Genomic DNA, 15,608 nt, shown 5'->3' with positions numbered 1-15,608 from the left:
CTGTTAATTAAATTTGGCACGTTAGAAATTCCAAGAGCACTGCTATCTTCATCAAAAATAACAAGAATAGATTCTTCAACATTAAGAGTTCTATTGTTGAAAATTCTGAATGCTTTGCTTACTGCTGAATATCCAAGAAATAATCCAGCATCTAATTTTGAATCAAATGCAGACAAATAATTTTTATCATTATTGTGCACAAAGCATCTGCAACCAAATACATGAACATATGATACATTAGGCTCCCTTTCCATATCTCATATGGTGTCTGATTCTGCCTTTTGTTGATCATGGTTCTGTTTTGCGTAAGCATGCTGTGTTGATTGCTTCTGTCCAGAAGCGCTGAGACATGTCTGCATCTGCTAGCATAGTTCTAGCAGCTTCTTTAAGAGTTCTGTTTCTCCTCTCAGCTACTCCATTCTGTTGAGGCGTTCTGGCAGCTGAAAATTCATGACCCTGTTCATCTAAATATAACTTGTTGGAAACAAGATTCCGGAGTTTGACAAAACGTAAATCAATCAATTAACAAAATATGAATCAACTGATGTGCACAAGCATATTCGGCAACTGAAGATACGAAGTAAAATGATCAGTTGAAAGTGATTAGTTAAAAACAGAATGTCTTAAAAGCTTCTCAACTGACAGAAGAAAGAAACCATATGATCATAAAAGAAGGCCCAAAGAAGATAAGAAAACTTACAGAAAGAAACACGAAGTTCTACTAGCTGAAGAGAGCAAATCTAGATGGGCAGAAACTGATAGTGATGAATCAGAACCAGAAAGTTCAAATAGCTCAAGTGATGAAGAGGAGGTCAAACGCCTAATGGCAAATCATACTGAAGCAGAATCGAGAAGTCACCAGGTATTTGATTTTAGTTCAATTGACTTTACAAGAGAAGAACTCATCATGACATTGCATGATATGGTAAATGAGTACCAGAAACTTGCATCATCATTTGAGAAAATGAAATCGAAGCAAAATGATCCCATAGACAACAAAACCAAAACTGATGAGTCAGTTGATGTGTTGAGTCTAAGAAGGGAAATTGCTGAAATGAAAGAAGAAAGAAAGAAAGATCAGTCACTGATCCAGAAATTGATCCTTGAAAATTCAAAACAGACTGAACTTATTCAATCCTGGAATAAGTCTTCTACTGCATTAAATGAAATGCATAACTCACAAAAATCAGTTTGTGACAAAACTGGTTTAGGATTCAGTAATCAAGGAGAAACGTTTTCAAATGATACACAACCACTGTTGACATCAAACAAAGTAAAGTACATTCAATTTGTCAGATCAACAGTAGATCAAGAAAAATTTAAGCCTAGCAAAATGAATAAACAATCCATTGAGAATATGTATAAGGGTAAAAGACATGGAGTTGGCTACAGTCCAAAAATCTCTACTGACTCAGTAGGTCAGTCATCAAAAATGTTTGGAAGGAATCGTTCAAATAACTACTCGAGTTATTACAACTCCAAACCAGTTCAGAAAAGATACATACTAAACAATCAGTCGAACCAAATCAAAATGCATACTGTGTCATCTATACAACACACACCTAACACACAGAAGCCAAGAAGAACAATGTGGAACACAGCTACTGGAAAGACAGTTAGACTAATCCAAGTATGGATTTCAAAGGGACTAATAAATCGTGGACCCAAATAGATATGGGTACCAAATCATATTATGTATGTGCTTGAAGGTAACAGGAACAGATAGAAATTCAATATGGTATTTGGACAGCGGTTGCTCACGACATATGACAGGAGATGCAAATGTGCTATCTCAACTGACCAAATATAGTGGTCCAAACATCAGCTTCGGAGATAATTTCAAAGGTAAAACCGTGGGTAAGGGTAAGATTATCCATGGTAACTTTACTATTAAAGATGTTTTATTGGTAGAAAATCTAAAGTATAACTTGATTAGTATAAGTCAATTATGTGACAATGGATTTCTAGTACAGTTTTATAAAAACTCATGCTCAGTTAAAACATCAACTGATGAAATCATACTAACTGGCAAAAGATGTGGAAACACATATAAAGTCAGTTGGAATGAACAGCCTCATGCACCAGTCTGCTTCATTGCTTCAAATTCATCTCAAAACTGGTTATGGCATAAAAGGTTAAATCATTTGAACTTTAAATCCATTGCTTATCTGAGTAAACATGAACTTGTAACTGGTCTGCCCAAAATAAATTTTTCAAAAGAAAAACTTTGCTCAGCATGTCAATATGGCAAACAAGTACGATCTTCTTTCAAAAACAAGGGCTGTAAATCTTCATCCTGATGCTTAGAACTATTGCACATGGATCTCTTCGGTCCAATTCCAGTCATGAGCTTAGGGGGAATAAAATACACCCTGGTGGTCGTAGATGACTTTTCAAGATTTACTTGGGTTATATTTCTAAAATCCAAAGACCATACGGTTGCACAACTGATTAAACTTTTCAAAAGACTTTCAAATGAAAAATCAGTTGGGATTGATCGAATCAGATCTGATAGATGAACTGAATTCATCAATCAAACACTTTCAAATTTTCTAGAAAACGCTGGAATCAAGCATGAGCTCTCAACAGCAAGAACTCCTCAGCAAAACGGTGTAGCTGAGAGAAGAAATCGGACCCTAAAGGAAGCTGCTAGAACAATGCTTGCTGATTCGGGGATTTCTCAAAGATTTTGGGCAGAGGCAGTAAACACTGCATGCTATACTCAGAACAGATCGATGATTAATAAGAATCATATGAAAACACCATATGAGATCTGGCATGGAAGAAAAAGTATAATCACCTATTTTAAAATATTTGGCTGTAAATGCTTCATTCATGATAATGGTAAAAATTATTTAAAGGCATTTGATGCAAAATCTGCAGAAGGAATTTTCCTTGGATATTCATCAGTTAGTATAGCTTATAGAGTCTTTAATAAGAAAACTTTAAATGTTGAAGAATCTGTGCATGTTAATTTTGATGAACATGAACTAACTGACAAGCCAACTGATCAAGTTGAGCTAGCTGATCGATTGACAGATATTAGCTTGGACGATGATGATAGAGATGAAAGTCATAACATTCAAGACATCTTCCAAACACCAGAACCAGAGATTCTAGACCAATTAAATGAGCATGAAGTCAATGACAACAATCAGTTATTAAGGGAAACTGATAGCATTCAAATACCAGCTGGTGAGACATCAACTGAAACTGAAAATCACACTCAGATGCCAACTGAAGAAGTTGCAGATGCAACAAATACAGAATACAGATGGAAAAAATCACATCCACCTCATCTGGTAATAGGAAATCCATCTGATCATGTAAGAACTCGTAATCAAATGTTAAATTTATTTATTCACTCAGCTTTTGTCTCACAACTGGAACCAAAGAAAACTGATGAAGCTCTTGCTGATCCCAACTGGGTAAATGCTATGCAAGAAGAGCTAAATCAATTCACTCACAATAACGTCTGGAACTTAGTTTCAAGACCAACTTCAAAAACCATTATAGGTACGAAATGGGTTTACAGGAATAAGCTAAACGAGGATGGCTCAGTTATACGCAACAAAGCAAGACTAGTAGCACAAGGATATAAGCAAGAAGAAGGAATTGACTATGATGAGACGTATGCTCCAGTTGCAAGATTGGAAGCAATCAGGATATTTCTTGCTTTTGCATCCCACAAAAACTTTAAAGTTTATCAGATGGATGTGAAAAGTGCATTTCTAAATGGTCAGTTACAGGAAGAAGTATATGTCGAACAACCTCCAGGTTTTATTAATCACAAATTTCCTGATCACGTATATTATTTAAACAAAGCATTATATGGTCTTAAACAAGCTCCCAGAGCTTGGTACGAAACTCTCTCAAAATTCCTAACTGATCATGATTTTTCAGTAGGATCAGTTGATAAGACCTTACTCAAATTTACTAAAAATAATCATATCTTGTTAGTTCAAATTTATGTTGATAATATAATTTTTGGGTCAACTAACCCCAAATTGTGTGAAAAGTTTGCTAAGTTAATGCAGGATAAATTTGAAATGAGTATGATGGGTGAACTGACATTCTTTCTTGGACTGCAATTGAAGCAACTGGAAACTGGTATATTCATTAGTCAAACAAAATATACAAAGGAGCTGCTAAAGAAATTTGGTATGGAATCATGTTCAGCAGCAACAACACCCATGAGCTCATCAGTTAAGCTAGACATTGACGAAGGGGGAATATCAGTAGAAGCGACATTATACAGAGGATTAATAGACTCATTGCTATACCTAACAGCCAGTCGCCCTGATATTGTCTTTGCTGTCTGTATGTGTGCCAGATTTCAAGCAAACCCTAAGCAATCACATTTCTCAGCAGCCAAAAGAATTCTAAGATATCTTAAGGATACACAAAATGTTGGATTATGGTATTCCAAAGACTCCACCATCAATTTAGTTGGATACTCAGATGCAGATTATGCAGGATGTAAGCTTGATCGCAAAAGTACAAGTGGATCTTGTCAATTCTTAGGAGATAGACTGATCTCTTGGTTCAGCAAGAAACAGACATCTATAGCTACATCAACTACTGAAGCAGAATATCTTGCTGCTGGTAGCTGTTGTGCACAACTGATTTGGATTCAGCAACAACTGAAGGATTATGGAATCAAGTCAACTGAATCGCCCATATTTTGTGATAATACAAGCACGATTGCCATTACTTATAATCCAGTTCTTCACTCAAGGACCAAGCATATAGATGTCAGGCATCACTTTATCAGGGATCATGGATTGAAGAAGGATATTCGACTAGAGTATATTTCAACTGAACAGCAAGCAGCTGACATCTTCACAAAACCATTACCCGAGGCTAAGTTCTCTTATTTTAGAAATATACTTGGTTTAATTGATTTGTCTTAGAAATTATTAATTTTGCTTCAATAACAGAATTATATGCAGAAAATAAGAACACAACAAATCAAAAATAACACTTTATTAATCATACCAACGTTTCCAGTTTACAGAACATATCATGGCATAAACTGAATCAAGCCATGCTCTAACCCAATCATTTAATTCATAAATTCGAACTCTAGCAAATGCCTTAGATTTCGAAATCTTATCAACAACATGCCACTCCTTCCACAACAACGCCTTCAAAAGACAATCGTCTTCAACAAATCTCTAACATGCCTAACTTCAAAACGTGCAAGATACTTCAGTGCTCTTGCCTCCTGAGCACGAGTAGGAATAGCACCACTGTCACTAACCCTCTTCAATTCATGAATTTTCTCCCATGTTGTCAACACCTTCTGCAGGACGTATCTTTCCATTTTTCTTTTGATATCTGCTAACCGAGGAGCTGATTGTTCAGTCACATGGACATGAGTACTGCTGCATGTATCCGAATCGGACATATTGGAATATTTTGCACTAATACTGCATTACACTCTAATCATTATCATCTTATTTATAGGACAAAGACATTGGAGAAGCTGAAGAGTCTCAAATCAATTAAAGAGGCTTTCACATATACCGAGAACTATTAAGTTATCAGTTGTTCACTATCAACTAACACTAGTTTAATTTTCATTAACAACCGATTAAATAATATCAGTTCATAATAAATTTATGATAATTAGCTTCTTAAACAGTTTACTTGTCTACTTATCACAAATATTCTTTGTTTGCTAATAAGTTTGCAACTGATGAATTTTACACAGATCATTATGTGCAGAAATGAAGAAAAACGACGCATCATCAAAATAAGCATTTTATTTATCCATAAATTTTGTAGAGAACAACATTTTGATAAGTTTCTTCAACACTAGCTATCCACATCCTCATCCAAACAGCCAAAGCTGAGGAAGAAGTCTTGGAGAAGCTGTGAGAAGAAGCAATGCCATTAAGGATCTCCAGCTCCTTGCGAAGCATCAGCTCATAGAGATGACCTTCCTTGAAAGCATCCACCTCCACAGAAATATTTAAGTGCCTTCGCACCTCCTTCAGCTGGGCCATCCGCTTGAAAGTGGTAACCCTCCCAGAATTGTACAGAAGCTCCAGCTCCTGTAACTCTTCCCAATAGGGAAGACTGGCATAAAAAACCTTGTCCTCTATGGCAGCTTTTTCAGCTTCAAGCGAAAGTGGAGAGACGTTTGAACTGCTTGCTCCTTCCATTTTTTTTTCCTCATACTTGTGACTAACTCCTTTACTTTTATTTATAGGTCAAGACGAGGAAAATGAAAAGACACTCCCTTAAATGACGATTATCCTACTAAGCCTCAAGATTTTCTTAAATAATCAGCATTATTTTATTTTAACGCATGTGTTTAGGGGGAATGGTGGTTTAAGAGGTTAACTGAGAAGACAGTTGTTAGTGTATTCTCAACTGAAAAGACTCAGCTTCACTAACTCATCGATCAGTTGACAATTTCACTAATCTTCTCATATAAGTTAATTAATTAAATCTATTATATTCCAAATCAAAAGACGTGACTGTCTACCAAATCATGATGAATTTCAGATTATTACGTGGACACATTTTTAACCGTTCAAAATTGTACACACGCTTACAGCACACGTACACACATTTCTTATTCAAAATTTTTCCTGGACTGACACGTGTCCAATAATTCAAACAGTCACAAACAAAAGTAATATACCCGCTTTGATTCAGTTCGTCTTCCTTACATTCACGATTATTTTCTATTCTCAAAGCAAATCTATAATTTTTGTCTCTAACAGGAAATCACTCAGCTATCAATGGCAACTCAAATTCCTGCTCATATATTGAATGCACTGGTCATCGATTTTGACTCCGTTCTATCGATTCAAGAAACAACTATTAAGGATGTATTTCTAAAGCTTGAATCAGCAGGTCTCAAGAAATTCTTAGGACAATCTTCCCAGAAGATATATCTCAAAGAAGTCAACGAATTCTACAGAAAAGGATTTATCACTAATAATGACACTATATCTGTGACTATCAACGATCAGTTGTTACGTCTTTCTGAGGAATCTTTCGGAGAAATCTTTTCTCTACCAACTGATGGTTATGTGAATTTTTGGAAGTAAAAACTCAGGATATTGAAGAAATGCAATCCCGACTATCTGCTGATGGACAAAAAATCAAGGTTTCCGATCCAAAGAAGGAACTGAAACCAGAAATTCAGTTGCTAGCTGATATCGTAGCAAAGGGAATATTAGCAAAAGCCGGTTCTTACGCTGCTCTTACACTCGAAAAATTCCAGGTAATGACCTTAATCATGAGTGAAAAGAAAGTAAATTGGAGATGTATTCTGTTTAACATCTTGAAGAATATGCTCAAGTCATCCAAACAATCATGTGGCTTTGCTATCCAGATCAGTTATCTATTAAAACTGAAAGGTTTAGTAACTGAAAATGCTGAAGTAACATCAAAATTCAAAGTTTTTACTGCAAAAAACGTCTTGGTATCAAGGACCAAACTGGAAGTTGAATCATCACCAGTTAAGAAGGTCAAAACGACAAAAAAAACTGATTCTCAGTGAATCAGACACAGAGAAAACTCCTTCACCGATGCTTGCCAAAAGACCAAGGACTAAAAGAACCAAAACAACAACCAGAATGGAAATTTTTCAATCAGCTGATCAACAACCCATTCAAGCTATACCCTTGCAGGTACTTTCACCTGATGAACCAGTTATCAAAGCCACGACAACAGCTAAAGTTAAAGCCCCATTAACCCTTGTGAATCACCCTACCATCTTGCCAAGGGCCAGATCTAAAGGCATAATATTAAGAGAACCAGTGCAATCAACACACTCAGGGATGGATCTTCCTCACATCCTTTCAACTGATAAAAGAAAAGGACAGCTAGTTGAAGAATCCCGACCATCCAATGTGATTCAAACACACATTGATCTTGTTTGGGAACAAGTCAATGGCTTTGCCACATCACAATTAAAATCTTTTGACTGTTGGAAAAGTTTCAGAACAGAAATCTTTGCTAAAGAACTAAAGCATAGATCTCAACTGAAAAAGTTCATCAAATTAGAAGCAATTGTGATGAAAGTAGTCAAAGCTGCTACCATTTCACAAGCATTAGAAAGGCAGAAATACTTCTTTGATCAAATTCGCGCCAAAAAGTTAGCAAAAATGGTAGCACAGCTGAAGTCCAACTACCATCCAACAAGTCCAACCGCATACAATGATAGAGCTGTGTTCACCCAACTGGACGCAGATCTTAGTAGCCTCCAAAGGGAAATAAAATTTTGGGAAAAAGATCAGGAACTGGTTATTCATGAAAAACTTTTCAACTCAAATCTTGGAAAAGATTCATCTTTCTCTACACAGAAAGAACTATTTCCACCACAATCAACTGAAAATCGAGTTCAGGAAATGCCTCAATCTTCTCAGCAAGAACAACAGTTATACTCTGAAGAAGAACTATCTTTGGCAAACATCGATGAAATCATTCAAGCCGTTGCATTAGAAGCTCAGTATGACCCAGTTGCTCAGTCAGCTGAACAACCAGAGCAAGATATTAAAATATCATCTGAAGCTCCAACTGAGTCACTCATTGATGAAAAAGTTATATCTGCTCAAACTGAAGAACCAATCCAAAATTCAGAAAAAGAGATAACTGCATCAGAAAAGGCTCAAACTGAAGTACCTGTTCAGTCAGAAATTTCTGCTGAACAAGTTAATCAAACTGACGAACAAGCAAAACCATCAGACCCAGAAACTGCTGAATATAAAGAAAGTCAGTTGTTCACTCAATCAAAAGAGAAAGAACAAAGTACAGTTATTCCTCCACAGGAAGCGTCTATGCATGAACCATCCATCTCCATCATTCAGGCAAACAGACCATTCTTTGATCAAATTCAAGAACAAATTCCAACTCAATCTACGATGGAAACTAATCAAGCATTAGTTCTTTTTGGCCAACCATCAAAGCATTCAGATACACCCAACCAGCAACCATCAATTCAATCTACAGAAATGGATATTGTTCTTGAAGAAATTCAGAATATACAGTACATCATGCAGCAGATGATAACTGAAATCAAGAAAATTTAACACGAACAGCTGACGCATACTGTCAAATTAGATTCTTCGATTGAATTTGACTCAGCAAAATTAAAAAGTCTTCAAGCCAACATGGACTCTCTTAGCAAGACTGTTCAAGAAATGAAGCAAGGGCTAATTGGATCATTCTTTACAACTCAGAATATAATCAGTCAGAGAGTTGAGCGACTGGAAACCTCTGTTTCTAATCAAATCACATCGCTACAAACCTCCTTCACAACTGTCGTCTCAAGTATCTCAGCAGATGTAAAACTATTATCCATTGACGTTCGAAAGTTATCAGACCAAATGGAAATGTTTGACAAAAAGGGGGAAGGACGAAGCAGCTGAAGAAGATCTAATCGAATTACTCCCAGTTTATGTTATCTACAAGGAATCCAGACATTATATTTTCAGTTTCTATGTTATCTACAAGGAATCCAGATATTATATTTTCAGTTTTTATGTTATCTACAAGAAACCCAGTTATTTTATAAATCAGCTGCATAGTCTACAAAGAGCTCAGCTATCCGATCTTAAATCACTTAGTTTTGTCAAATACCATAAAGGGGGAAATTGTTGGAAACAAGATTATGGAGTTTGACAAAACGTAAATCAATCAATTAACAAAATATGAATCAACTGATGTGCACAAGAATATTCGGCAACTGAAGATACAAAGTAAAATGATCAGTTGAAAGTGATCAGTTAAAAACAGAATGTCTTAAAAGCTTCTGTAGTGACCCGTTCCAGAATCACCTACTAATCAAGAACTAAGCATGCAACTTAACTTAATTAATAACAATCAGAGATAATAGCGGAAAAGGTCAACAAATGATAGTTATACAACCCCATCGAAAATCCATAACAACTCAGAATGAAAAGAAAGTATACGGTACAACCATATCGAATCAAAGAGTACTGAATAAATAACTCCACCGGCTACTCAACGTCCTCCTCCTCCTCCTGAGCCATCCAACCTGAGGCCTGCCCCGTGGAAATGGGGTGTCCAAGATAAACAAAACCGAGGACGTGAGCGATAAGAACGCCCAGTACAAAAGCATGAGTATACAAACCTATATGAAATGCACATGCTATGATATGATACCAGGGTAGTCAAGAAACAGGAATCACAAAAGATCTCAAAATGCTCAGTCTAGAGGCGCCAAGTGGATAGTGCCGCGCGGTCCTACCTCTGGTTCACTGCATCCACTGCAAGAACAGACGTGGACCTAAAATGTCCCGGATCACCGAAGCCCTCCCGACCCGTCGGCCACTGTGTACTCTCGGTGTCCATGCGTCCACAAGACAAGACAGGGCTGAGCGGCCCCACAAGATATATAGCTTATCTCGAAAGAGATACAGCTCAACAGTAAAGGCTATCTCGAAGGAGATACGGCTCAACATGAAATGCAACGTGACATAATAGCATGCATCATATGACATATATCAATGCACCACATAATCATGCAACACATATAAGAATGTATACTCAACCAGGATATCTCGGATAGTACTTTCGTACCTCTATCACAGCAATCCTAATCCACTGGAATAACCAGACAACAGGTCTAGTCCAAGCCTATGCATCAAGTGAAAACCATCACTAAAACTTATCTACCAGACTTAACTAGATAATCCTGAGATAATACTGATACAATTCCAAACCTTCGTCCGTCGCTAGCCCACTGATGCCGCTAGCTCCCAACTAGAGCACAGCTCCGCTACAAGACCAGCAGCTCCCCGCTAGTGCCCGAACCTCGGAAAAAGACTAGAATCTCACAGAAACGACTGAAATGCTATGGAACTCTCTGAATTGGCGAGTCACAAATGAAGCCTCGCGCCTCTATTTATAGCCAATGTTCGGACGATCCGAACCATTTCGGAAGCTCCGATCCGGCACACTTCGGACGGTCCGAACTCTGATCGGACGATCCGATCCTTGCATGACTTCCACGAGTACAGCCACCTGTCTCGGACGATCCGAACCCCAATCGGATGATCCGAACCTTACCACGTGTCCAGAACCCTTCCACGTGTCCAGCCACCTGTCTCGGACGGTCCGACACTGGCTCGGACGATCCGAACTCATCGGACGATCCGAACTCATCGGACGATCCGAACTTGTTCGGTCCTTCCGATCCCACCGAAAATATAATTAATCCGATAATTAACTCAAATTAGGAATCGGGTTACTACATTCTCCCCCCCTTAAAAGATTTCGTCCTCGAAATCAAGTTTATAGGATGAACAAAACTGAAATAACAACATTGTTATTACATCTCAATTGTTGCCAAACACAACTGATAATTGGATTACAACGGAAAACATGCTTACATCCATAGTACAACTACAGTACAACTCAAAAGAGCTCTGGATGCTCCGAACGCATACGACTCTCTAGCTCCCAAGTGGCTTCTTCAGTGCCTCTACGCTGCCACTGAACTAAGACAAGAGGAATGATCTTATTCCGCAACACCTTATCTTTGCGATCGAGAATCTGAACTGGTCGCTCCACGTAAGACAAATCCGATTCAAGTTGAACTTCAGATGGATGTAAAATATGTGATTCATCTGCCACATATCGTCGCAAAAGGGATACGTGAAACACGTCATGAATCCCAGACAGATACGGAGGTAATGCTAACCTGTAAGCCAAATCTCCCACACATTCCAGAATCTCAAAAGGACCAATAAATCTCGGAGATAGCTTACCCTTGAGACCAAATCTCAAAATCCTGCGAAAAGGCGAAACTCGGAGAAACACTTTCTCACCTGGCTGAAAATAAAGAGGTCGCCGCTTGGTGTTCGCATAACTAGCCTGTCGATCCTGAGCGATCTTAATCCGTTTCTTGATTACTGCAACTTTATCAATAGCCTGCTGGACTAACTCCGGTCCCTCAACATGTCGTTCCCCAACTTCGTCCCAGAATAATGGAGTACGACAACGTCGCCCATACAACGCCTCAAATGGTGCCATACCAATACTACGATGATAGCTGTTGTTGTACGCGAACTCAATCAAAGGCAATTGATCCTGCCAAGCGGGTCCGAAATCCATAACACAAGCTCGCAACATATCCTCAAGTGTACGGATAGTCCTCTCTGTTTGACCGTCGGTCTCTGGATGATAAGCCGTACTCAAACTTAGTGAAGTGCCCAATGCTGACTGGAAACTACCCCAAAATCGTGAGGTAAAACGAGGATCCCTGTCACTAACAATACTGACTGGCACTCCATGCAAACGTACAATCTCTTGAATGTACAAGCGAGCCATCCGATCGAAAGTGAAGTCACGGTTATAAGGCAGAAAATGAGCAGACTTGGTGAGTCGATCCACCACTACCCAAATAGCATCACTATTCCTCGAAGACAATGGCAAGTGAGTAATGAAATCCATCGTGATATGCTCCCACTTCCATTCAGGAATAGGTAAGTTCAACAATAATCCTCCCGGTCGACGGTGCTCTGCCTTAACCTGCTGACAAACAAGACACTTGGAAACAAACTGATAAACACTGCGCTTCATCCCTTTCCACCAAAATCGTGTCCTCAAGTCTTTATACATCTTATTGCTTCCTGGATGGACACTCAACTTGCTTCGATGAGCCTGAGACAAGATCTTTTCCCTCAAATTATCATCCTCTGGTACTACAACCCGATTAGAAAAACATAGAAGACCATTAGACTGATAATGGAAACCGCTATCTCCACCCGCTAACCGAGCTAATCTCTGAGTCTTCAGATCAGACATCTGAGCATCTCGAATCCGAGCGAACAAAACTGGCTCAGATAAAATGGTAGCAACACGAATGCTCTCCATACCTTTCCGATGTTTGAAGTTAAATCCCAACGAACAACAATCCTGAATAGTACTAATCATAGCACTGGTCTGAAGTGCAGAGGCTCTCACCTTACGACTAAGAGCATCGGCTGTGAGATTCGCAGAACCTGGATGGTATTTGATCTCGCAGTCATAATCTTTCAGTAGATCCATCCAACGACGTTGTCTCATGTTCAACTCAGCCTGAGTGAACAGATACTTCAGACTCTTGTGATCAGTAAAGATTTCAAACTTAACCCCGTACAAGTAATGACGCCAGATCTTCAGTGCGAACACTATAGCTGCCAACTCTAGATCATGAATAGGGTACTTCTCCTCGTGAGATTTCAGCTGCCTGGAAGCGTAAGCGATCACATGACCATTCTGTGTCAACACACACACTAAGCCTTGGAAAGAGGCATCGGTGTAAACACTGAAACCATCAGATCCTGACGGTAACGCCAAAACAGGTGCAGAAGTCAGAAGTCGACGAAGCTCTCTGAAACTATCTTCGCACTCAGATGACCACTTAAATGGAACATCCTTCCGAGTAAGTTGCGTCAAAGGTCTAGCTACCTGGGAGAAATTCACGATGAAGCGACGATAATACCCGGCCAGACCTAGAAAACTACGGATCTCGGCCACCGTCGTAGGACGTGACCAATTCAGCACTGCTTCAATCTTGTTGGGATCCACAGAAATTCCTTCCTTGGAAATCACATGACCAAGGAATACTACACGATCAATCCAGAACTCGCACTTACTCAGCTTAGCATACAATTGCTTCTCGCGAAGAATCTGCAACACAATCCTCAAGTGCTGGACATGCTCCTCCACACTGTGAGAATAAATCAAGATATCGTCGATGAAAACCACAACGAACTGATCTAGAAAATCACGAAAGACTCGGTTCATCAGATCCATGAACACCGCTGGCGCATTCGTCAATCCGAATGGCATAACTAGAAACTCGTAATGCCCGTAACGAGTACGAAATGCAGTCTTGGAAATATCATCATCTCTGACTCTCATCTGATGATAACCCGATCGCAAGTCAATCTTGGAGTAAACAGAGGTACCCTGAAGCTGATCGAACAAGTCATCGATACGAGGTAATGGATACTTGTTTTTGATCGTCACACGATTCAGCTGGCGATAATCAATACACAATCGCATCGATCCATCCTTCTTCTTGACAAACAAAACTGGAGCTCCCCAAGGTGAAACACTCGGACGAATATAACCTTTATCAAGAAGATCCTGTAATTGCTGCTTCAATTCTCTCATCTCTGACGGAGCAAGACGATAGGGGGCACGAGAAATCGGTGCAGTCCCTGGCATTAACTCAATGCCAAATTCCACCTATCTAACCGGAGGAAAACCAGGAATCTCATCTGGAAAAACATCAGGAAATTCACAAACCACTGGAATATCCTCTATACCAACACTACCTGTGGATGTATCAATCGCATAGATGAGGTAGCCTTCCCCGCCCGCCTCTAAAGCACGACAGGCTTTCAGAGCAGATACCACTGGCATCGGAGGTCGCGCTCCCTCACCATAGAAAAACCAACTAGAGCTCTCAGTCGTACGGAACTGAACAAGCTTCTGATAACAATCCACAGTAGCTCGGTAGGTAGTCAAAATGTCTATACCCAAAATACAATCAAAGTCTTCCATCTCCAGAATCATAAGATTCGCAGTCAATTCATTACCCTCAAAATCTAAGGGACAACCCATCACTAGACGCTTGGCTAAAACCGAATGACCCATCGGGGTAGAAACAGAAAGAATAACGTCTAGAGAAACATACGGTAACTTATGACGCTTAACAAATCGTGCAGAAATGAATGAATGAGATGCTCCGGTATCTATAAGAACAAAAGCAGGAATACCGCATAAACAAAAAGTACCTGCTATGACTCTCTCGGTCTCATCTGCCGCTTGATCCTGGTTCAGCGCAAACACCTGACCTTGGGCACGAGGTCGAAGATTCGAACTACCCACTGCCTGACCCTGCCTCCTCTGCTGAACAGTCGTCTGAGATCCAGTACTGGATCCTGCTCCACCTCGCAACTAAGGACAATTCTTCTTAATATGCCCCATCTCTCCGCACTGATAACATGCTCCTGCGGCTGCTCGGCATTGCTCCGATGGATGGTTCTTCCCACAATGCGCAAAAGATTCCTTCTTCTTACCAAAACGAAAAACACCGCTAGATCGAGATCCAGATCCAGAAGAAGACGAACCAGATTTCTTGAACGACTGAGATCGAGGCCTCAAAGTACTCGGAGGTCTAGAAGAAAGAATAGCCCTACCACGCTGGAGACTGATCTCTGCCTGGCGACACCGGTTCACTAACCCATCATAAGAAGTAGGATTATCACAGACAGTGACTCGGTCAAAGATCTCCTGGTTAAGACCCTGGAGGAAATGGTCATACTTGGCCTCAGAACTGCCACTGATATGAGGAGCGAAGGGTAACAACTCGAAGAATTTCTGCTGATACTCATCAACAGACATACTCCCCTGCTTAAGGTTCAGGAGCTCAATCGTCTTCGCCTGGCGAAGGGCTGGAGGAAAATACAGCTGCATGAAAGCTGCACGGAAATCGGCCCAAGTCACCCTACCCTGGGACTGGACTATCGGCGCAGAAGTCGATCGCCACCACTTGCGCGCACGGCCCTCGAGAAGAAAGCTAAGGGTCTCTATCTTCTGCTCCTCGTTGCACTGAAATGCACGGA

Source organism: Primulina eburnea, chromosome 14 (assembly GCF_022965805.1).
Source record: "Primulina eburnea isolate SZY01 chromosome 14, ASM2296580v1, whole genome shotgun sequence".
In the NCBI taxonomy this organism is placed as follows: Eukaryota; Viridiplantae; Streptophyta; class Magnoliopsida; order Lamiales; family Gesneriaceae; genus Primulina; species Primulina eburnea.
The sequence above is the reverse complement of the archived record's forward strand: the minus strand, read 5'-3'. Positions refer to the sequence as shown.